At 37.1% G+C, this 22,513-nt stretch overlaps 2 long non-coding RNA genes across 2 annotated transcripts; one reads left to right on the top strand and one right to left on the bottom strand.

Annotated features, from left to right (window-relative positions):
* The first annotated feature begins 520 nt into the window (after positions 1-520).
* On the top strand, positions 521-3,672 carry LOC114152735 (uncharacterized). The gene is made up of 4 exons (XR_003597217.1): positions 521-677; positions 1,005-1,290; positions 2,166-2,262; positions 3,511-3,672. It is a non-coding gene; the product is annotated as an uncharacterized LOC114152735 (long non-coding RNA).
* LOC114152736 (uncharacterized) lies at positions 2,942-20,229 on the bottom strand. The gene is made up of 4 exons (XR_003597218.1): positions 20,127-20,229; positions 14,788-14,793; positions 13,531-13,536; positions 2,942-2,975 (listed from the first exon to the last, which is right to left on the bottom strand). It is a non-coding gene; the product is annotated as an uncharacterized LOC114152736 (long non-coding RNA).
* Positions 20,230-22,513: the final 2,284 nt, after the last annotated feature.

Genomic DNA, 22,513 nt, shown 5'->3' with positions numbered 1-22,513 from the left:
GTTTTGGTCTTTTTTTGTGTTTGTATTTTTTATTTATTGTAGCTTTTTTAGGCGTTGCCACGTGAGGTATTGTGTATGAGAGTACTTGAACCCTTTCAGCTTCTAAAGAAATTTATTTCATTTTTTGTTTAAGCATTTTTTTGTTTAAGACCATTTGTCAGTCAGGACCAGTGTGATTTTTTACTGACAGCTGAAGCTTTTTGGAACATTTTTTTGAAATTATTTCTACTGCGTCTTATTAAAATCTGTGATTTTGAACAAGAATTAAATCAAATAAATCTACCAGTGCACAATCACAGTGGATGAACTGCAAGACTTTTGAATATCCCGCCAACAGGTCACCTAATACAGGGGCCTGAAGTGATACACACACTCTCAGAAACAAAAAACTGACCGTCTAACAAAGAGGACCACCTCACCTCACAAAACAATGAGTGGACATCAGAGATAAGTGTCAGTTTGAGTCACCGTGACAGCTGTTGTCTTGGAAACAATAACAGACAAGGAGAAGAATAAAGGATTGTTTAAAAAGTCTCTTGAAAGCAAAATAAAAGCTGTTGTTTGGATTCTGAGAGATGATTTGAGTTGATAAAAAAGCTGCAGGTGGGAGATGAGGGGTTAACGGAAAACCTCTCGAAAAAAAAAGAAGTGTTTTCCAGTAATCAAGCAGAACAACGGTGAGTTCATGATTGCATGTAAAGCTTCTAGAAAGGTTGAATAAATATATTCAGACATTTGAGATGTTTCTGTTAAACACAGATTGAGTCCATTTTAATTAGAAGTAAATAAAAAGTTTCCATTCAACCTGTCATTTCTGCCTTGTTTGATTCAAAAGAACTACATTTCCCTATATAACAAAAACACAAACTACGTCGCCTTTCAAGTCTTTTCATTGCAATCAATTAAACAGCTGTTAAGTGAAAACTGGTTCAGCAAATGCAATAAAAATCCAATTATTCCCCCCAATTAGCTCCTGAAATGATTTTGCCATTGTGTGTGTGCAGTGGAGCCGGTGCTAACGGGTCTGGACGTGGACGGATGGCGACACGGTCGACCTCCGGCGCTCCGACACTTGTCGAGCAACACGATGGCCTGCAGGTCCTTTTGTTTGGCAGCCATCAGCTCCAACAGAGAGGCCAGGCTGTGGAGGTCAAAGGTCAATGTGACCTTTAAAAACAAAAAAAAGGACCTTGTTTTCTAAATGACCGCAATTAAATACCCCCTGCCTTTAAATGTCCTGCTCCTGGTGACCTGATGGAAATGTGGTCTGGACTGTGAGACCAGGAGAACGTAAGTCATGATGATGAGAGTTTTATGAATTTTCTAAAATGAGTAGAGTGCTACACAGACTGAGCATTGAAATGGTTAAGGGAGACAGTAAAAAAACAAGAATTTTTCTGAAAAAGCAGAGATAAGTTAGATTTTATGGTAGAGCCAAGATGGTTCCTGTTGTGTGTATTAATGCATATGTGGGTACATTTGACCGAGGTGGTGATAAGCATTTCCAGAGGGAAGCTCAAGTCTTTGCAGATTTCTGCTGTTTGTGGGCAGATGTTGTCCAATCTATTCAGTCCAAATCTATATTTGAGCTCTGAGTGACACCATGCTTTCTTATTTATTTTGCACTATATTTAGAATCCATAATTTCGCTTTCTGAACCATTTGAAAGGAGTTTTATTTTTCTTTTCTTTATCATTTATTTTACATTTACTGTTAAAAGTTAAAGTCGTGTCATTTTTACATGTTTGACCAAGCTTGTGATGATATTGTGCTGTACTGGTCCAGAGTTATTAAATAAATTTGTAATTCACTTCATTTATGTCTGTGATTAAAAACAATGAGTTTTAAGTCAATTCAGCTGTTTCTCTGGAATCGTATCAGTATCAGCTGATACTGAACCTCAGATGTCTCTATCGGTATTGGAAGTGAAAAAAGTGGATCAGTGATTTCCTATTAGAAGTCCCTAGAAAGTCTGGTCCACCTAGTAAGTTAGTTAGTAAGTAGGTAAGGTATAAATAAAAAAATAACTGAGCTACATTTAGTGGGACAGCAAGAGCAACAACTCTGACATTGAAATTTTTGTCTAAAAATTTCAATGTCAGATTTTGTTTCTGCAGCTGAAGAAAACTTTATGTCAAAGGTTTTTTTACACATCTTTATCATAGGTGCCGAACATCTGTTTGTGCCTGAAGGAAAACCCAGAGAGGCTGAAGCAGCAGGAGCAGAGCCCAGATGTATTCATGGTGGAGCCTAGAAACCAAAGTGATTATCAGCCCCTTTCTGCCCCTTTCCTGCTCCTCCCCTCACATCTCTCAGGGTGTCTTGTGAATGCCCCATCCTCATTCTTCCCTTTAATCCTCTCAGTGATCTTTGAGCTGCTGTTTAATCCTCAGTCTGCTGTTCTTTTAGGTCAGAGAGGCGAGATGGAAATCAGCCAATGGGAGCAGGAGGGAAATACAACATGGTAGTAGTGTGGATGGTGATGATGAGTTAACAGGAAAAAACTAATAGTTAAAGCCTCAGGTTCTCGAACAGTGGTATCAGTGCCATAGGTTGTACTTGGGTTGGTCTTAATGAGACTCAGAAAACATTTTAGCTCCAAACACTTTTGTGTGCGTAAACAAAATGTTACTTGAGTGTTATGTAGAGCATTCATTTTCTTCTTTTATTCTTTCCTTCTTTTCCTTTTTCTTCCTTTCTTTGTTTCTGATTTTCTTTTTAAATTTCTTTCACAAATCTTCTTTTTACTAATAAATGTAAATTAACATCTGTGTCCAAAACTGCAAACACACAACATCTTGCGGAGTATTTTTGCTCTTTCTAGTGCAAATATCTTAGTACACTTGAAATAAGAAAAGAAAACTAATTTACAAGAAAGTTTTCAGCCAGGCATAGTCAGTAATTTATTATTATTGATGAAAAATGCAATAATCTGCTATAAGAAATAATACTTTTTCATCAATATCAAGGAATTACTGACTCACAACAAGGTCCAATTTCTTACAGTTACTTAAGAGTAATTGAAAATTCTTATTTCCAGTGTATTAAGATGTTTGCTTCAGAAACTAAAACAGAAATACTGAGTTAGACTTGGTGTTTGTGTTGTGAATCCATGTAGTAAAACTAAAAAGCTCCTTAAGAGACTTTGTGCTGATATTTCCTAATAATTGTAATAATATCATTTTTGTTGCACAACGTCTGATAAAAAATAAAGTTAATCCTGAACCATTTATTGGGGGGGCAGATCCTGCGCGACGTCCTTTTAGCTCCCATCAAACAAAATTTGTGGTCATGTGGTTCCACCGCTCAGATTAGTCTTAATCAATGTTTGAGTAACTCTGATCTGCCACATTAAAGTCCTGGACCTGAGGACAGCGCTGTGGCCTGCGGAATGGCCTGTTGAACGCGGGAATGTCTAATGAACAAGAGGCATTCATAATACATCACAGACATCATTTATTAATCTGTCTGCTGTGTTTGTCTGTCTGTAAACATGCCTGTTGTCCACAGATTCTCCGTGTGATTGCTCCTGTAGCTGTCTGAGCTCCGGCGTGCATTTCTGATCACTTGTTGCATCAGAACGAGACTTCCTGCCGAAGAGAGTGACGGGCAGGTTTCGCCCAAAGGATTCCCATGAATTAGGACAATAAACCAGAAGAGCATTCTCCGTCATATTTCCATTTCTCTCAGAGCAAATGTTCCATTAAGTTATTGTGCGGCTTTTATTGAAAAGATGAGAGATAAACAAACCCATATGGAAAACACAATCAATCAAAATACGAAGGACTCCCCATCAGGTAGGTCTGTAACTTTCTGCGCTTTCTGTTTTTTTTTTTTTCTATCAGTGCTCTCTGCTCCTCCTAATGGCCCCTGAAACGCTGATATCATCAAAATGCATTAATGCCCCCGTGAGTGAGACAGCTTGATGAGCACCGAGTGCAGATGATCTATGGATCAAATCTAAGCGAGTCTCTCAGCAAGACAATGGGAAGATAATTTGTTGTGCTTTGACATGTGCAGATGTCAATACAGTACATTATGTCTGTGCTGTTAATTTCAGCGCACACACCGGGGAATATCTGACCAGAATGAGTGCAGATTCAGAGGCAAAAGAGAGAAAAGAAAGGCCAACGGGACCGGACTGAGTGATGATGGAGGAAATGAATATAGGACTGACATTGGCAAAACCTTCACCCTCCACACACACTGGCTGCTGAAAGCCAAAAGGCTTAAAATGATTATTATTATTTTTATTTAATCTTTTTTATTTTGCTGCAACATGATCTCACGCTGAAAAAATGTAGAAAATTCCAAAGTCAAATGCCTGCATTTGGTGGGTAAGGTTGCTCATTAAGAAATAACTGTTAGATATAACAGTTTTATGAATGATCTTACACATTAAAATGTTTTATCATTAGTTCAAATTATAAACTAAGACAAAAAAAACTGACAGAGTAAAACAGAGTAGTAAAAATCCAATCTAAGAACAACATAATGAAATATGAATTCATAATTTAATGAATATATGGATGGATGATTGATCGATCATGGATGGATGGATGACTGATTGATGGATAATTGATTAATCATAGATTGATCAATGAATGGATGGATGAGTTAATGGATTGATTGATAAAATAACACTAACCTATTATTTTAAAAGCAGTACACTTGGCTTAATTGATCATAATAGAGGTTAGTCCTGATGACCTCATGACTGTTGGGAAGAGGAGAAGTGGATGTAGATGAAAGATTAGAGAATCGAGCACTTGAACGCACCACCATGGACAGGTGACTGACAGGAACTGATGAGAGGATGTTATCTAGCTGAGTTCAGGTTGTCTAAGATGAGACGGCAATTTGCTGCGTTTTGACATGTCAGATATCAATATGGTGCATTATGCTCTTGCACTTAATTTCATCGTGATGCACGCGGGAATAAGGAAAATTGCTTGAGTGCATGTTAGAAAACTGACCAAAACAGTTTTGGACTCTGGCTTGTGAAAAAGGAATTTATATTGATTCAATACCAGTAAGAACACTACAAAAAACACAAAATTGTACCAAGTACTGTTGCTCTACACAGTGTTCCAAATTATTATGCAAGTCATATTTTCTCAGATTTTCTTAAATGGTCAATGCAAATGATGGTCAGTATAATTTTCAAGTCATGAACTATTACAGTATAAATCAAATTTTACTGAACAAAGCTCCCCATGAGAACAGTATTTTTTTCAAAAATAAAAAACTCAAAATGCATTGTTCCAAATTATTATGAACAGCAGATTTTCTAAACATTTTACGGATTATAAAGATCTGCAAACGGTCATTCTTTGAATGTGCAGCATTAAGTGGTCACATGTACTAAAATCAAAAGATATTTCAATCAAAAACATCTTAACAGACCAAGTTCCATGTTAACATAGAACCTTCTTTGATATCACAGCACAATTCTTGATCTCCTGCTTGAGGAAACTCCAAAGGTTCTCAATAGGGTTGAGGTCAGAGGAGGATGGTGACCACACCATGAGTTTCTCCCCTTTCATGCCCATAGCAGCCAATGACACAGTGGTATTTCTTGCAGCATGAGATGGTGCATTGTCATGCATGAAGATGGTTTTGCTACTGAAGGTTTGGCTCTTCTTTTCGAACAATGAAAGAAAGTGATCAGTCAGAAAGTCCATGTACTTTGCTGAGGTCATTTTCACACCTTCATGGACTCTGAAGGGGTCGGCCAGCTCTCTCTCTCTCTCTCTCTCTCTCTCTCTCTCTCTCTCTCTCTCTCTCTCTCTCCATGATTTTGGCCCATAAAATGACTCCACCACCTCCTTACTGACCTCACAGCCTGTTGGGCCGTGGTGACCATCCACCACCAATCCACTACTGCGTCTATCTGGACCATCCAGGGTTACACAGTAGTCATCAGTGAACAAGTCTGTTTGAAAATTAATCTTCATGTACGGCTGGACCCACTGCCACCGTTTCTGCTTGTCAGCTCTGGTTAGCAGTGGCTGAATAGTAGGTTGATGCACCACAAGCCTCTGGAGGATCCTCCACCTTGAGGTTCCAGAGGCTCCAGCAGCTTCAAATAACTGTTTGCTGCTTTGTAAAGGTATTTTAACAGCTGCTCTCTTAATCCTATGAATTTGTCTAACAGAAACCTTCCTCATTTTGCCTTTATCTGTACAAACCCATCATTGTTCTGAATCAGCCACAAATCTCTTCACAGTACGATGATAACGCTTCAGTTTTCGTTATATATCTAATGTTTTTATACCTTGTCATACGGCTCTACACTATCTGATGATTTTCATCAGCAGAGAGATTCTTTCTCTTTCCCATATTGCTTGAAACCTGTGGCCTGCTTAATAATGTGGAACATCCTTCTGAAGTAGATTTCCTTTAATTGAGCTCACCAGACAAACTAATCAACCAGCTCTCTGAAATTAATTATAGTGATTCAAAGAGCCCTGACACACAATACCATCTATAAATTTAATAGCACAACAAAAAATTTAATCTTTATGACACTTAAATCCAATTTGCATAATAATGTGGAACATGGTGTCGTTTCTAGTGCAAATCTCTTTGAACACTTAAAATAAGGCAAAACTAACTCATGAGTAACTTTTCACCAAGATACAGGAGCTAGTTTTAAACCAACCATTCCTTAATATTGATGAAACTACTAGTTCCACTAGAAGATTATTTCACTTATGACATGGGGGAATTCTTGTCATAATTAAAATAGTCTGCCAGTGGAAATAGTAGTTTTAAAAAAAAATAAATATCAAGAAATTATTTACTTAATACAAATACCTACAGTATATCTTGCTGAAAGGTGATTTGTAAGTTAGTCTTCTCTTATTTCCAGTGTACTAAAATATTTGCTCTATTTGTAGTTGGTAAAATTTTGTGTTTTTGCACTGAATGGTCTTAGAAACTGTCTGTAAAATGGATATTATTGGCATTCTTTTCCTCTTTTTGTCTCTATCAATTATTTAGAAATATTTCTGAGATTTAAGAAAGTCATTATTCTTTCCATTAATGTCTGCAGAGCTGTGATGGGCACCAGGCCCCTGCAGGCCTGTAAAGACAAACAAAAATTAGATGGATAGAATTTTTCAGAATTCTATGCACACCTTGAGCTTTTTAACACTTTGTCACTTTAAAACTACAAAACTTTGACATATTTATTCAGAATTTATGTGATTGAGTAACACAGTGTAGTGGATAACAATGAGCTGGAATCGCAAGCATCACATTATCTTGTAATATAAATAGGAAACAAAATTGATTGTTTTGTTGTGGCATACAGTAGGAGCTACTTATTTTACCTTCCTTCTACATGTATGCAACTTTAACTTTGAGAAGTTTTATTGCTTTGTCTTTGCTCAGTCACACTGAACACATCCTGGGGTCTTTTTATTTAAAGTGTACATGTTGCTCCTGCTTCAGAGGCCAGCCGTGGCACAAGGGGGAGCATTCATGAACTGCAGCTGTCGGGGAACAACAACCAACTGTATGTCACCACGGAGAAACAAGATAGCATTTAGCGCTCTGCAAAGCTGATCCTTTGGCCCATGTGCCATATGCTATCCCAGCTCCAGGTTGAGCTTAACTAGAAAAGCTGCTCTATGTGGAGATCCTTATTTCTAGGCTTTGGGTCCAAGATGATCAGAGTTGAGTAAAAGATGGCCAAAAATGTTTTAATTAGGGAAAATAAAGATGATATTGGATTAAGCCAACTATAACACCTCGTAACTTAACGAGTTATTATTAATTAGGTCAATTATTTGAATTTTACACCACCCACAATTATTTGACTACCTTTTTAAAAATGTATACAAGTTCACTATAAAACATGTTGTACATGTCAGAATCGGTGGTTTGATGATGAGGATAATAACGAGAAGACCACGGCGGAGAGGTAAAAAAAAGTTTAATGAGACCAAAAAAGGTCCAAAAACCTCAGGAACACAGCAACTGAGACAGAACGCAAGTGAAGCTCAACAGGGTAGAGAACAGGAGTCCAAACAGAGAGTCCAGCAACCAATAAAACACACAGGTGAACTTAAACACACATGGGGAACAATCAGGAACGAGGGACAGCTGAAACCAATAATTGGGCAAGACATGACACACGGAGACTAAATCATGTTATGTTTATGTCACAGATTAAATAATGTATTTCTAACACTGATTCACGTCTGTAGAGTCTCTAGCGCTACTTTGGTTTGACTTCTAGTTAATTTTGATACATGGAACCGATGCACTGGGCTACGTGCATGTAATAATTCCTGAAGATATTTTATGCATGATACATTTGTTACATTTTCAGCTGGTATGGTTCTCTTTCACACTGTGTCAATCGAACCAAACCCTTTCCCCCTTGCCTGTGGTGGTGCTGCACCAAGAACCACTGAAGGAAACAACATGACAAACTATGGAGGAGACATGAGCACAACTTCCTTCTTTGCAAACTGTAAACTAAGAGGTTGTAGGATTTCTCTTTTGTCTTTTTGATGCCATTTCTCCTGCTAATGCTAAATTCACAATTTTGGTTTGGTTAAATTTACCCAGAATGCCCTGTGCTGTAGTCTGCTTCCTGCTTTTGGAGTGGTCTCTGGTCCGGTTGGTCGTTCACATATGCATTCAAGTTCACTTTCTAGTGTCTGATAACACATGAGGACTTTTGCAGACATACCACCACTGTGACCTGAACATGCCCATATCGGGAAGACGGGCATGTGATAATGTAAACTTTGAGGAGAGAGTGTGTTGATCAGAACCCTATAAACAGGTTGCTGTCCAACGATTGAGGGGATTTCACTACAATTGTGTCAAAATTTCCTCACAATTCTGTCATGCTGTCTTAGGCTGCAGTATTGTAATAAAACTTTGCTGTTCAGCCAAAGTCTGAAGCATGTAGAGTTTTTTTCCTGCAACATCACCACATCAGCATCAAGAGAAGATTGATGGAAGACCCCACAACTTCAACCGAACTGCGACCTAGGTTTGTAGGCGGAGCAGAGTTCACTTTATCGATCAGCATCAGAGTTTGGATACGCGTTCACATCTCCCCAAATGAAGCAGACTTTCTAAACAAACGAACTGGAGTTCCTTTAAAAGACTCAGGGACCTGCGATAAGATATGTGGCAAAGCATGAATGGATCAAATTGATTTCCCTTCTTTGCAGTTTATTTGTTTCCTGTTATAGGTCAATAAAAGAGGATTTAGTGGAACAGAAAGCTATCAATTTCTTAAATTATGTAAAAACAAATGTACAAACTAGTCTATAAAAGTTACAAATTGCAAAAGTAGATTCCGTCACAGGGAGACACCATAACTGACCCTAAAATGAATCGTCATGTCTTCATGCTTGTAACCTTCTGCTTGTTCATCCTCCTCTCAGGCACATTCTCACCGCTGGTCTTCTCCACTGATTGCAGTTGTTCTTCGTGAACCCTGAGATACTGGAGGGGATTTTGACTGACAGGCCACAGCGCAGCCATCACGGTTTGTCACCTCAGGGCAAAAAAGCAGGTCGGCCCATCTGATGGGAGGCCTCATCTCTGGTATTCACAGTAATTGTGAATTTGCTTCAGCTGAATCCTCAGGTGACAAAAGTTACATTTGTTAAAAAAAAACAAAAATAAAACAAAAAAACAAAAACAGAAAGGAGCATGGAGGCCAATGGTGGCCAATAGGTAAACAACACAGTTTCTTCATTCTCTTCTGCTCTTTTGCTACAAAGGCTTAAAATTCAGCTCAAGTTATAACGCTAAAAGTTTCAAGTTTTTATTGGAGCAAAAATAATTTACAAGAAATATCTGTCTAGCCAGTGTAAAACCCTTTCACACCAATGTTAATCCAAGGACTAAAGGAGTTGCAAAGTTTCTGAATGGATTTATGAATTTTCGAGTTGAAGTTCAGGAGTTTTCAAAAAATAATTTAGAAGAAGAATCAGGGGGCGTGCTGTGGTGGCGCAGGGGGTTAGCACGCCCCATGTTTGGAGGCCTTAGTCCTCGACACAGACGTCGCGGGTTCCCGACGACCATTGCGACGACCTTTGCCGCATGTCTTCTCCCCTCTTCTCACCCCCCTTCCTGTCTGCCTACTGTAGAAAAAATATGAGCCAATAGCGCTGCAAAAACTCTTCAGAGAAAAAAAAAAAAATGGAGAGAAGAAGAATCAGATGCAGCCGATTTCACAAAACTTTATATGATTAAGATCCATGCCTGTGTATTGTCAGTTCCTGGTTAATGTAATCAGTGGTGACCACAGCTAACTAAAATTTGGTTGCTATAACCTTAAAGCACTAATCCTAAACATTAGTTCCACTAACACTAATGTGCTGTTTAGCGGAAGTTAATACTAAAGTGCTAAAATTTTACCTGCCCTTGAAAACTACAATACTCAAGCACCAATTTAATTTTGACATAATTCACATGTTGCATAATAAAGATTTTGTATTCTTGTTTATCTCTTTCCCTACTGTTCAGGTTTATTTTGTTCTTTTACGTTTCTTGATCTAATGTTTTTAGGGAGAAAAGAGAGAACATGAGGAGAGGAAGTGGAACTGTTATATAAATGGTCTTCAACCACTTCAAAATAAAAGCATGGATATCAACGTCAACCTACTTTAAGAATTCTTAAGTTGATAACCAAAACTTCAACACACATGTTCAACTTTATTCATCTGAATGTTTACAAAACAGCCAAGTTAGCACTTTAGAATTTATCTTGAAAAATGAATTTAGTTAGTCAAGTAAGAGTAAAAAAAAAAGTGTTTGGTAAAATGGCTACTCAAGTGCGGAATAACTAATCAGATCATCTGATTTTACATTTAAAAATTATTTCATCAGACAGACATAAACTTTAATTTATGTGCAATTAAATAACATTTACCAAATTCAGGTAGGGTAAACATTTTTCCAAATAATTGTTGTAAACATAAGACTTATGAAACCAGTGCTTATGTTAGTGTTTCAACAGTTATGTTACTGGTAACTGTATATTCAGTGGACCTCCAAATGGCTCAGCTCATAGAAAATAACAATACAACAAGAAAGCATGTGTACAAACAAGAGGTCTTATACACCGTTATATTGAGAAAGTTTCTGTGAAAAAAGTTTTACTTCCTGATTATCATCCCATTCAATGATTAAGGCTTTTCTCTTGCAGCAGAACCTCAGAGGTTTTCATCTCTTTGGGTTCTTCTGTCTTGTGCTTGACTCTGAACTTTTCCTCAGATCTAATTCAGATCTGCTTATAATATACATTTATTGTATTCCTTTTCATAAAGTAAGCACGGAATAAGTAAAATTCTAAAACTCCAGATTGAGTTTTAATAGAAATTTGATTAAACAATCTGGAAAGGATCACGACTTTGATACGTAAATATAAGTATGAATCCCCATCAGCTGCATCATACAATGATTCATCATCTTTGAACCCTCATTGTTCGCTACATAAGCATTTAAAAGTGATCATGACTGTTATAAAGACAATCAGGTCAGACTTTGTGTCCCTTAAAAACCATCATCATGTTGAAAACGGTTTTCTCTGAGAAATCCTTCATCCTTTCTCTCCCTGCTGCTGACATCCTTCATTTTGTCCTTTTTCTCTCACTCCTTCCTCCCAGGTTTCTCTCTCTTTTCTTCACCCCCCGCCCCCTCCGCTCCCCATCCTACCTTGCAATGGAGGTCATTAAATATTCACAGCTCCATTCCAAGCTAATTGTCCTCAACATGGCAGAAAGCAGCGGAATGAAATTAACCCATTAGCTTGGAATTGCTTTCATCAGAACGACAGACTCAGGAAGTGTGTGTGGGCGTGTGGGGGTGTGTGTAAAATGCTCTCTCTCTTCTGACATTCACGCAGGCAGGCGCACTGTCCCATCATCACATGCAGATGTCATTATTCAGGGACCTGGGTGGATGATTGGACTCAAATGTTTGCTCCTGTGTTATTTCTCTCACGTTTTTGTGTCTGATCTGAGTTTTCCTTTGCCTCATTGTTAGCAAGTGTCTGTTAGTTTTAAAAATGCATGCTGCAGGCATTTAATGTTTTTGAACCACAAAGATCACATTTCTAACAAAAGATTTTAATGAACAAAATAATAATTTAATCAAAAGCTGGACACAGATGACATTTTGTCAGGAAAGAACTCCTATATGGTGATGTTTTGCTACCGACAGCAGAGTAAAAATAACTATATTTTATATAAGACAATGTTATCAGATACTATCCTTCTAGTTACGACACAATTAGATTTTTATCTCTTATGTTTTATTAGATATTTTAATTGCTGAAAAGGATTTTGCCTCAAAAATTAAAAATGCACAAAGACGTGGTGAGAAGCACAAAATGTTTCAAAGTTGAATTTGTCTCAGACTAAAACAGAAATAAATTCCAAACCCATATTTATCCTCTCAGACATTTTTGTATGTTCAGAAGAAGAGTCTTAAACTATGAATCAGTCTAAAATCATGTACATTTCAGATCAGACACAATAGGAATATTTCTGAAGCTTTAAAATCAAGAGCTTTACATTCGTTCCAAACAATAATTAATGTTGCTGAAGAATTCACCCCCCTAAACTCTTCTACATGTTGTGTTTTATGTATGACCATACTAATATTTATATTAGTACCGTTACATATTCTCATATGTCAAGTATGAATGGAAAATATGTGTATGGAATATATGATGGTTTCATGTGGGAAGAATTTATTTTAAAGTGTCTTAATAAGTTTTTTACATTTTATTTTGTATCCTGACTAATTAAAAAAATGCTTGTAGATGTTTAGAGATGTTCAGTGTTTGCAGAAAATGTCCACTAGTCCTCAAATAACTGAAATCTGTTTACAGAACTTTATGGGTTATTTATGATTAAAGCTGATTTTAAATGAAAAGGCTTAAAAGGGCTAAATGAATAATAAAAAAACAGGGACATGTCAGAGTTTGTATGCAGCAGTACATGTTAGTAAGTATTATCTACAGCATAATATTCATCAGAATATGGAACTTGTCCTTGAAAGACAGAAACGGGTTAGAATGATTCTTTTGCTGCTGGATTAGTGAGCAGTTTTCACATCTTCCTCCTTTGTCACAGGGCGACTCACCCTCAAAGCTGAAGTCAATAGCGCTCTGTTGAAGGTATTGACAGCATAAAGTGGTCCCACTTAACGGGCAGAGCATCCCGCTCTCATGGCAGCCTCCAGGGGAAAAGGAGGAGACGGGGAGAGGAGGACGAGGAGGAGGAGAGCATGAGCCAGAAACAGCAAACAAAAGAGGAATCAAAGCAGGCTGCACAGAGTTTTGATGGATTGTCTAATGCTTTGTTTGAAAAGAATTATTTTTTTTATTTAAATGAAAATTTACTAACGCTCTATCTCTTTCAAGGTTGCTGCCTTACTAAGGTTTTGCCAATAAAAAAGATGTAAAAAACTGAAATGCTGTGAACACATCCGTAAATACATAAAATACAGCACTCTGCAGGCCAACATAGAGGGAAACAGTACTTTGCTCTTAACCGTTCTGCAAGTTTAATTACATTAAAAACAGTCAAAGTTAATTGCTGATCAAGCTGCAAACATTTAAAGATACTTGTTAAATGGTAATGTGTTACATTAGATCGAAAGACATCTAAAGATTTAAGCTCCTGACCAGTAGCAACGCAGCAGGTCAAACTACATTGCATGAAAAAGAATTATAAGAAAACCTTTATTCACAAGCCCTGGACCTGCCTCTGAAATACATGAGACTTGAAGAAATGACTTGTGAACATCAGTGGAAGAGAATCTGTTTGAGCTTTTCTGCTGCTTTAGTCCTGTAGTAACATAATGTGATATGTGGCGAAACACCCCATGTCCACAGTTAAGCAGAGAATCTATTAAATCTGAGAATCTGAGAAAAAATTTAATTTCCAATGAGATTTTAATAAAAAATTGTAAAACTGAATAAAAGCATGTTACTGAGTCTTTCAAGGGGAAACTTAACTGAAACATTTTGGCCAAAGCAAAACAGAGGAGGAGAAGAAAACAAGACAGTTGTGCCAACATTGTCAAACTGAAAGCACTTTGGGGCCATCAGGTACTTTTTGTATTTAAAACATTGATACATAAAATATTTTGTCCCTTTCTCTGTTTTATCTGCATCATAGTAAACTAAAGATGAAATGAACAAAACAAGTCTTAGAAAAAGGACAAGTACAATAGTTTCTAATTAGCTTTAATTTACTGTTTTCTTTTTGTATTAAATTAAAATGAATGCAGAAGTCTGGTTAAATAAGATGTTTTTGCACAAAATATTTATTTATATAGAGTACAGACCAAAAGTTTGGACACACCTTTTAATTCAATGAGTTTCCTTTATTTTCATGACTATTGACATTGTAGATTCACACTGAAGGCATCAAAACTATGAATAACATGTGGAAATATGCACTAAACAAAAAACAACTGAAAATAGCCCTTATATTCTAGTTTCTTCAAAGCAGCAACCTTTTGCTGTGATTACTGCTTTGCACACACTCTGCATTTTCTTGATGAGCTTCAACAGGTCGTCACCTGAAATGGTTTTCACTTCATAGGTCAACCTGTCCTGTCAGGTTAATAAGTGGGATTTATTGCCTTATGAATAGTCATGAAAATAAAGAAAACCCATTGAATTAGAAGGTGTCCAAACTTTTGGTCTGTACTGTTTATATATTTGAAGATCACAATTATATGTTGAAACTGAACCCCAAAGGACAAATAAAATATCCATAATTAGATCACTAAAACCTAAAATCATGAGGGTTACTGGCAAACAATCAACAATATGGTTACATGTCAGTTTTGGCAAAGGTGACAACAGAATATGAAAAGTTCATTCTTTATTTATCTAATTCTGTGAAAATTTTAAATAAATAGAAAACAGAGAAGGGGAGAAAAGGAGACAGATTTATGGTAACAAATATGCCGAGTTAACTCCTCCCACCTCTGGGACTGAACTGCTACCTGTCTGCTAATTAAGAAACTGCCTCATTAGTCCTCATTTGTCTTCCCCTCCCTCAGCCTTTTGTTTGCTTCCCTTTCTTTGCTTTCCCCATCCCAGATTCTCACCCCGTCAGAAAAAAAAAAAAAAAACACACAACACAAATAACACTTTCTTCTGTTCGTTTGTTTTCTGCAGTTCAGTATGTGCTGCGGTGGAGAAATTAAATTTGATAAATGAGTCAATCTTTAAATATTAATTATGTATTAATTACATTCACAAGGCAAAACAAACCTTGCTTAATGATTTATGAGGATCGGTCCCACTTTACTCCAGATTTCATTGTCCAATGAGAATCAGGAGAGAGAAGGGAAATGGAAGGGCTGGCAAATTAAAACAATGAAACAAAATGCGATTAAAGAGGGAGGGAGTGTTTTTCAGAGTCAGGCAGCTGCAACCAGGCTGCTGGAAATGATGAATGCTGCCGTCTAACAACAAACTGGCTGTCAAAACTCAAATAATAATATTGAGATGAAATTTTTCACTAGTCATGTTGGACTTGTGATCTATGGATTAAGAGCTATCAAAGTCGTTCTCATGTCAGAACCTTTTGTGTGTTCAGTTTCTCAACAAACCAAACTTACTTTAACTTTAACTGAGCCACTGCAGTCATTTGAGGTAAAACTGAGTTTCTGAAATAAGAAATAGACGAAGGCCCGGCAGATGTGTAGTCGCTGAAGAAGTACAACCTGCTGGTCATCTTCTACCTCTAGGCTTCAGTTTGTCCCATGTTTGTTCATCACTCTGTGGTTCTGCTCAACCACAGAACAGGACAGGTCCAAACGGCAACAAACAATCAGGTCCACAGAGAGGACCGCCGGGGCTGACCTTCCCTCCATCCAGGACCTGGACAGGTCTAGGGTCAGGGAAAGGGCAGCTAGCATCTCTGCAGAACCTGAACTTCCTGTTTAAACTTTTACCTGTGGTTGGCGTTGCAGAGCGTTATTTGCAGAGGTCAGTCGCCATAGAGACAGTTTCCTCCCCCAGGCTGTTCCTTTGATGAACACAATAAACATTTGACAGGCTGAGTTGGTCACTACTGTATTACAACCTGCTATTTGAAAAAAAAACAAGAAAATAAATAACAATAATAAGACACTGTATGAAAAACTTATGTGAAAAACAAAAAACATCCTGGTAATTTGGTACCAGGGCATTTCCTGCCCCCCACCCCCCCCCCATTAACTGTATGGACTTTTCTGTCATCTTTAAAATAAAAATAATTTTTACATAATTTAGCAGTTTTTCATGTTAAATTTACTCATGTTTCTGTGAATCCAAAAGTAAATTTTTCTATATTATAATATCTGCGTTTCTATATTATAACAGTGGTTGTGCATATTGTTCTTTTATACTTAAGTTTTTTCCTCTGAAGTTTAAATATGTAGCTATTTATTATATGTCGGTATGCTGTGAGAGACATAGAGGACATTAAATAAAGAGCCTTGAGAAAATGTTTACATCTTTTTTTTAGGCGGTCAGACGCCTGTGAGGCCTTGTTTTTCATCAGTTCGGACAGTTTGCAACACCTCATGTGTGTGGGCGTGTGTGTGTGCGTGTGTGTGTAAACTGATGCACATTTACATTCTCAGTCACATGAGTATGACCCAATCTCTTGCTCTCTCCTCTCACACACACTTATCACCTCTTCCCCTGATAGATGTCTCTCTCGTGGGCCACCTCCCAGTGCTTTACACACACACAGACACGCCAACACACACAGGTTCGCTGAGACTCCCAACGCTAATAAATATTTCAAAGGCGGAAAGTTTAGTAAACAAAGGTGTGTGTGTTATCGTGTGTGAGTGCTGGGTCTCAGGTTCTGAGGGATGCTGAAAAAAGGTGTCATGTGGGGGCTTCTTCCCTTCTCAGCTTTCTTTGTCTTCTTCTGTGTCTTCCATGTCCAGCTTTTTTTCTCCCGTCTCTGAAATTTGACTTTGCGGTTCGGCAGCTTTGACCAAACAAACGTTGACCACTGCTGCATCCTGTGTCAAGCCGAGAGGAGAAGGGAGAGCGGGCCCACAAACCGCAGCCTGCAATATCAGGTACACACAGACTCATTGATAGTGTTCAGTTGGCTGTTTGTGTGTGTGATCTTGTGAAATAAAAAATCCAAGATATGTGCACTGTTGGTGTTGTAATAAAGATGGGGACAAATGTTGCGGAAATTTGGTCCTTAAGCTATAAAGCATTCTTTCCGATCTTAAAAATGTAAACATAAATGACATTTGTGAATATCTGAAGCCAGAGTCAGTGGCTATTTTGAGTTGTTTTGGTTTATACGTTTTGCGAGGTTCAATTCTTAAATCTTTAGCAAAACTTTAGGTCCAAACATGCCAGAAAAACACAGTTTCTTGCATTCATCCGGGAGCCCTCTAATAAGTTTCCAAATCAAATAACCAGCTTTGATTTTAAAATTGGCTTTTATTTTAAAAGTGCCCACCTTGTATCATCTGTTTGGGTTGCTTCACTGCTGTGCTATTAGAAATATTTTTTCAGAGTTCAGGAGCATATTTTGAGTCCAAGAGCAAAATCTCTTGTTTTCAGTCTCATATGTTGTATGCGCAAAAACTCTCTCTTGCCCACAACACTGCTCTGCTCGCCTTTAAAACCAACTTTCCACACTGACTGCATGTACATTTCACTACAGTAAAAAAAAAGATGACACAAAACCTATTGTTCATGCTCTGAATTCACTTTTTTTTAATGAACCAAGCTCAAACACATACCAACAACTTCAGCAGGTAAGCAAGAAGATTTGAGGACTGTTTACAGGATAAATGTGCAGAAGCAAATATGATGGTATTGGTATTTAAAATAGTATCGACTCGTTGTGTCACGTGGTATAACTCATTTCTGTTACTGTTTTTTGTTTCTTTTTTTTTTACCCTGTTATTGTTTTATTCAGATTTCATAAGGAGGCTTCAGAGCATAAATCAAGACAACAGACACCTTCAGGTGGTTTACAGATGAAGAATTACACCACAAAAAAACTTTATAGAAATTAAGTGTAAAACTTCCAAAATATGTTTTCTGATAAACAGCATGTCCTGTTTTTAAAACATCCACAAAAAGACACGGGACTTGATGATGAGGACGATGTGAGAGTTAAATTGGTGCTCAGTGTTCAAGTCAATCAGGAATAAAAGTCTCTTATATTCATTGATTGGTTGATTAACCAACTGAGGGAACTAATCAGCTGGTCAACTAATAATACTGGCTTCATGCAGAACCAGGATCAGGTGTTACTAGTATAAAGGGACGTTGGCACATACTGTATGTAGAAACTCGATTTATTTTTGTTTCAGAATCTTGTTGAACACTCAACAAGTTAGAGTACCAGCTGTTTTAAAAACATCAGCACATTACAATTTTCTTGCATGACTCCTGCAGAAAGTTCCTGGTCAAGATGATGATCGAACCACAGACAGTGGGAGGAGTCCTGATGACAAGAGTGCAGCCGTTTCCTCTGAGGATGTAGATGCTGGAGGAAAGAAGAAACAAATAGATTACAGACAAGGAACTTCTGATTCTGTTTAATATGATTTCACAACTTATGTCATTAGAAGATCTTGTTAAAAACCAAGTTTTTGTCTGTTGTGTTACCTCACAAAAGTATTCCATTCAATAATGTATGTAATAGATTGTTCATGTGACATCTTGGCTACAGGGAGTAACTCCATGTATGTTAATGTCTCGTTTGTGATAAATCTTTTCTTTGGGATAAACTCACCAAAAACCTATGTGCAAAAAGCCAAAGTAAAATAGTTCAAACATGGAATTTTAAGATATGATGGCATATTAGGGCCGTTGTTTTTGAAAAAAGAGTAAATTTCTGCCAAAAATCTCAGAAATTTTGAAATATTGAGATAAATTTGGAAACCTTTGACTTTTGGAAAGTTGAACATTTTGGACTTTTCAAACTCACACATTTCTTGTTTTTATCTAGAAAATGTCTGAAGTTAATCTAAAATGTTCTCAATTTTTTGTGGAAGTGTACTCTTTTTTTCTATTACTTTGGCCTAATCTGCCTTTATACCATCCCTACTCTGAAGCATGAACATGGCAGAAACTTTCAGAAAGAAGGAAAGAAAGACGGAGGAAATACATCCAAACTAATTGGAGTATTTTTGGATTATTTTTGCCGGGTAAATAACAGGTTGTTTTTTTTTGTGTCTGTTGATCTGAATGGTGAATAAAAGGCAGTTTTCATGATCAGTCCCATCTGCACCGAAAGACCCAAACATGAACATGCAGTTATTAGATCGTTTTTCAACCAGTTTTCTGCACCAAAGAGTTAAGTTAAAAGTTATAAACACAATTTCTAATAGTGTACATACTGTATGTGCTATTTTAAATTTGCATTTGGTATCACTGTGACTGTGTACATAACAGACCAGGGTGTATTTGCAAATTTATTGTAAGAGAATGTAATGCTTTTGCAAGGTAACAAAAAAATAATAATCCAGCCCCCTGTCCCTTAGAGTGCTCCATACAAAAAGAGCCTGATCTGTTAATATATAGTTAATAATAAAATCATTGCAACTATTGAAAGCTAATTGGTATAAGAGCCGATTTGAAGCTGAGGCGACAAAGCAGACAAAAAAAAATTGCCCTAGGAAAAGAGTACATTCTATAGGAAACATAAACTGTTTACACACATTTAATGGAAGCTTTGGCTTTGTCTAGGAAGTAAACACAGCTGAATCAATTAGTGCTGGAATCACATCTAAACAGCTACACTATTATATAATATAAATCCTTTTTAACACAGAAATGTTATGTAATGTCCGACACAATCATGGAGACAGTCACTGGTCCCCCTTTTGAGGAGGATATGCCTCAAAAGGTTGCTGCTAAACAAAGTTGAATGGTGGATCCTTTCTAAAAGGTTTGGGGAACCTGGCACCTAAAACTAACCTTTGAGCAAGATACATAAACTTGTTTTTTGTCAATAATTTCTTAATATTGATGAAAAAATACTAGATCCGTTCACTTCTAACTTGTGGAAAATGTCTTGTTATGAGTGACATAATCTGACACTATTTTAAAACAAATATTAAGGATTTATTGATTTGACAAGCTCTTACATCTTACTGAAAAGATGCTTGCAAGTTAGTTTTATCGTCTTTTAAGTGAGCTGAGATATTTGCACTAGAAACTTGACCAAAAATACTTGATAAGATTTTATGTTTTTGCGCTGTGGACATGTATGTTTCTGGGGCAGGATGTTTATCATTTTGGCTATATTGTGGCAGATATATTTTAAGTTTAATGTGGAATTTAAAGGACGTGGCAAATGACACATGTCTTCTTTATATTAATAGTCTGGGCCAAATCAAAACTATCAAGAGTCAGTGAGTGACTAAGAAGTTTGTCACTCACTATAACATTCTGGAAATTCCACAGTGTTTTAATGAATGTTAAAGATTTGTTCTTCATGGCTGAGCCTGAGAAAAACACATATTTTGTTACACTTTGCAGGATCTTGTCTCTTCCACAATATTTCTGCTTTTGGACCCCAAATAGCTCAAACACACTCACATGCAAAACTTTATATATGCACTGGATTTTATGTGTGTCTAAGATCATGTTTATAATTTGTTTTTCAGTGTGTGCGTGCGGGTGTGTGGGCGTGTGTGGTAGTGCCATAACATCAAACTGTCACAGTGAGGAATGTGACTCAGGAATCCTCCAAACCCCACAGCAGAGGCAAATAATTATCATACTGCTGCTCACCAGCTCACAGTAAATAAAACATTAAAGCTTCACAGATTTGGCTCACAAATTTTGGAGAAGGAGTGGGGGGTTTAAAGTGCTTAATACTTAATACTCACTTTACTGTATGATCTGTTGTATCAATATGTAATGAGGATTAACTGCGAGTCCGTTACTACACATTTTCTGCTGTTTGCAGGCTTTGGAAGGAGAAAACAGCTCATTCGTCTATCACATCTGTCTGTATTCCTAGGCTTCAGTTGGATTTTTTTTCTATTTCTTTTATTGAATAAAATTGTTAGCTGATTTTAATTTCCCATTGATTAATTTTAATCTTATAAATTCATTATTTTCAAACATTCCTGGGGATGTGGTGTTTCCTACCAAGACTTTTCTTTTCTTCTTAAGAGGAAACAATGAAAATATAATGAAAAAAGGAACAAGCAAACATAAAATTGTTTTGTTTAAATCAGAACTTTTATTTTGGATTTCATGCAGTATTAATCTACACTATAATTTACCTTGGCGGGAAAATAATTCAGTTAAACAGAAGCATAACTGACTGTAATATTAATATTAAGGTTTTCTACAAATGAAGCTCACCTTTGACCCCTGAAGCCATCAGGGGTTCTGATCAGCTGTTGCTTCTAAAATAGTAAATGATTCATAAATCCCCAAATTTCTAATTGTGTTTATATTTCTATTTATATAAAGTCATAATTCATATTATAAAGATGTAATAAGCTATAAAGTACTGATTAATGGAAAAAGAGGCAGGGATGGTGGAGCAGATTAAAAGCCAACACTGATGATGTGATTATGTGGCTTGCTGTGTGTAAGCAGGGGGCAGCTAAGTGACAGCAGTGAGAGCAGGAATTGTGAAACTGTAGATGACCCTGAATCTCTGCCAGGGGCCCACACAGGACGAGGGGCCGGGTGGTGAGGAAACCATGATGGACGAGTTCTTTCTGCTCTTGCTCACCCAAACAGAGAATAATCTAAAAAGGAAAGAACTGAAAGAAATGAAGCTTGCCTTGAATGGTTACTGCTAAATATTTGATTTTAATGTTTAATCAGACTGTTTCAGTTTAAGAGAATAACAACAGTTACTGTAATTTTATACTCTGTATACTAACTCTAAAGGTGAGCTATTGTAGTTTCTGGAAAAGGTCTATGGTCTATACAAAACAAACTCTTTACATTTTTTGCACAAAATCATTCTTGGATAATCAGAGTTTAGTCTGGTTGGTTTTGTCTATTTTGAGCTCCTTTCAGAATAAGTTGTTTAGGGCCTCTGTTACTTTAAATTAGCGTTTCTCAACAGGGGCGTTCAGAGGAAGGCAGGGGGCGCTGAAGGAAATCTTTACAAAAGGGGGGCGCTGCAATTCCTTTGGGGGCCGTTCGCCCGAAGGTAAACCTTACACCTTATATACACAACAATACCAGTTTAGACTTTGAGCAACTTGCTAAGACGGTATTATGTAACATTAAAACATGCTTGGCTGCAACTGTATCATTGGCTGCTCTTCTTCTCTTCAGTGTTTGTTAGCTTCTCCTGGTAATGGTAGCTTCACCTCATCAATTCAGCGTTAAACCGGCTGATGACGGTGCTGTGATTCACTTGTCTGGTGTCTGATTTTCAAAAATTTTATCTTTTAGTGAGGGTTTTTGAACATATGTTTTGGCAGTGTTGTAGTCGTGTCAAAGCAGCAACTTCTATTAAAAAGTGTTTTAATGTTTGTCTGGATG

This window comes from Xiphophorus couchianus, chromosome 11, assembly GCF_001444195.1.
Source record: "Xiphophorus couchianus chromosome 11, X_couchianus-1.0, whole genome shotgun sequence".
Lineage (NCBI taxonomy): Eukaryota > Metazoa > Chordata > Actinopteri > Cyprinodontiformes > Poeciliidae > Xiphophorus > Xiphophorus couchianus.
The sequence above is the reverse complement of the archived record's forward strand: the minus strand, read 5'-3'. Positions and strand labels throughout refer to the sequence as shown.